Consider the following 3,041-nt stretch of genomic DNA (forward strand, 5'->3'; position numbering starts at 1 on the left):
AGACTGGGCGGGCTCGGGCTCTTCGCCCTCCTCTCGGCTTCCCCTCCTTCCTCCCCCTCCTTCCAGATGTCCAACGTAAACGCTCGGAAAAGGAGTCGGAAAAAGGGAGCGGAGAATTTCCTAAAGAGGAAAGGAATCACCTCTGGAGGGCGGAGGGAGCCTGAATATTGTGTGTGGGGTCTCCCTCGCTTCTTCTAGGAAGAAGCTTTGGGGTCTAGAGAGACAGGGGACTCCTCTGGCGTCCGGCCAACTGGGATTCCCCTTTGCCTTCCGGGGCCACCGGGTGCCTGGGTTCAGGCCAGCTGGATTGGGGACTCTGCAGAGAGGTACCGAGCGCTCCAGGCAGCTTGATGGAGGGACTTTGCCCGCTCTCCGAGTTCCGCTGCTGCTCCCTCCTCCACAGTGCAAGAACTAAAAACCCCAAGACTTTGGGGTTTCTGATCAGGGGCATTCTGCCCCAGTTCTCTTGCTTCTCGGTTGTAGGATAGGGAAAGCTGTGTTACACCCCCTCTTTGCGTTTGGCAGCTGACCAAGAGCCCGAAAGTAGCTAGCTCCTCAACTCAGGGTCTTCAGCAAACTGGCCTGAATGGACATTCAGGGTAATCCCAGAGATTTGTGGGGGTGGCAGTTGTGCTGGTGGTGGTGTCTTCAAAGGGGCCCAACCTCCAGCTTCTGTTGCCTGTCTGGAACCCAGGACCCCATTCTCCCCAGATGGCCTGTGTAAGCAGAGGAAGGGGCTGTAGAAAGTGCAGGCTATGACCCTCTGCTGCACCTTCCCAGCCCTGTGTGATGAGATCACCTTTCAGGATTGTAGTCTTTATCTTAGTCTGGGGGAGGGGGGCTGAGGGCCCTAGAGTCTCTCCTAACCCCCTCCCCTTTCCACTCCCTTCTCTTTTTCTACAGGGCTTCTCTTTCCAGAATATGCCCCCACAATTAAACCCTGCCCCCTCTTGCCCCTGTCTTTTGCCCCACTGTGGGTGGGGGTTCAGAATAAAAGTCCCAGATTCAAACTTTTTCTCCTCCCCGCTCTGCTCTTCCCTTCATTATGTCATTCTGTTGCCCTACTTCCTGTCCTCAGTCACCCAACTAGATGTTTAAAGCCCATCTCCAGAGTCAGCTGCAGCCCCAGGGAGAGGCCAGCTGGGCAGACCACAGTGATGCTGGCTCTGTCCCACTCTCACATCTGTAGGTCTTGACCCTTTCTCAGGCGTGGAACCCAAGGAATCTGTGGGTCAGGATCTGAGGCAAGCAGTGCCCAAAGGTAACCTCCAAGGAGACCAGCCAGGAGGAACTCTTTTTGGGAGAAAGACAGAGCCTGACTCTGTAGATCTTAGTGAGGCCCACCTCCCACGTGTGTGAATCAAGCTTTCTCCTTTCTCAGCAGAGGCTCTTTTTAGACTTTCAGGATTTGGGCCTGGGGGGTGGGAATGGGGGTGGGGCAGTGTCCAGCCAGGGAGGTGTGTGACTCAGATCCTCCCAGGATCCTTCGTGGGGGACAGGGGACATAGCGTCCTTCCCCAGGCCTCCTCCCCAATCCCCCAGCATTGGCCAACTCAAACAGGCCCCCTCCCTGTCCATTCCTTGCTCCTGTTTACACGGGAGCCCCTTAGTCATTCTCTGGCTAGCTCTTCTACTCTCCCCAATAGCCCTCCTCTCTTGGCTCTCTCTGCCCTTATAAGTCCTCACGCAATGGCCTTGACATCTCCTGTTTTCCCTCTTGCCATGCCGGCCTTTGCCTAGTCTTCCTTTCCTCTTCTGTTGATCTGAACTGGGGTTCCCTCCAGGCCAGTTAGGAGAGGGTCCCTCGAGGCCATTAATCCAATCTTCTTCAGAAGAGGAATGGCTGTGGAGCAATGATTTGTTCAAGGTCATGTGGCTAGCCAGTTATGGAGTATCTAGGACCTGAGTGGTTTAAAAACATTTCTTTTACATTTATTTTGTGTCTCTGTGTGTGTTATGTGTGTGTAAGAGCATGCATGTATCTTGGTGCATGTGCAGGAATCAGAAGACAATCTGCAGGAGTCAGTTTTTTTCCTTCTACCATGTAGGTCCGAGGGACTGAACTCATCTAGATAGTCAGGCTTGGTGGCAAGTGCCTTTATCGGCTGAGCCATCTCTCCAGCCTGGCCTGACCTGAGTGTTTTGACTCCACACCAGTGCTCTCTTCTGAGCTCACCGCCTGTGTCCTCTGTCTCCTCAGGCTTTTCTCTCTGTCTTGTGTATGTCATCTTCTCTCTGCTCAGCCTGCCTGCCTCCATGTGTCTGCTTTCCCTCTCAGATCTGAACTCATTGCCCCATGGTTCAGCGGCAATGATTTGCTGTAGTGACTTTTATTAATCATAGGCTGCTCCATAATGGAGGCACAGGGGGTGAAGGACTGGGAGCTCACCAAGCTCCCAGTCAGCAGCCTGCTTGCCCTGAAGGTTGTAGCTTCAGGCAAAGAAGAGTCAGTTTTGAACAGAGGAGTTCAGGTGCAGACACAAGGCCTAAAGGCAGGAGTCAAGCCAACTCCAGCAGGGGAGAGGTTGGGAAACAATGATGGCTTATATGCTATATGCTTGGCTCTGGACTGACCTTTAACTTGCCTCCCCATTTAATCTTTGCAAAGACCCAGCACTGGAAATATGGCTGTTCTCATTACTGTCAGGAAACAGGCTCAGAGAAGTAGTCAGCAACATCACAGAAAGAAAAGTGCAGAGGAGAGTTCCAACCCAACCCTTGCATTCTGAAGCACTTTCTCTTTGTTAGCCCTCTCCAAAGCTGTTTCTAGGGGAGCAGGGATCTGACTCTAGATCTGCTGTTCCTGGAGGTGGGGTGAGAGGAGGGTTGTATATACAACCCATTAATCCTCTGGAACTGAAGGGAAATGGTTGTGTGTGTACATGATTTCTCTGGCCAAGACTTGGTGGCTTTGTTCAGATTCTCAAATGCCTAAAAACTCCAAGAACACCGAGGCTGAGTGCTTTGAATTTAAGACCTAGGCCTCCGGTTGTTGGGCCTATAAAAAAATAGACTGGATAAAGGGGGCTGAGGTCTTCATA

This window comes from Nannospalax galili, unplaced genomic scaffold, assembly GCF_000622305.1.
Source record: "Nannospalax galili isolate Female #2095 unplaced genomic scaffold, S.galili_v1.0 scaffold251, whole genome shotgun sequence".
In the NCBI taxonomy this organism is placed as follows: Eukaryota; Metazoa; Chordata; class Mammalia; order Rodentia; family Spalacidae; genus Nannospalax; species Nannospalax galili.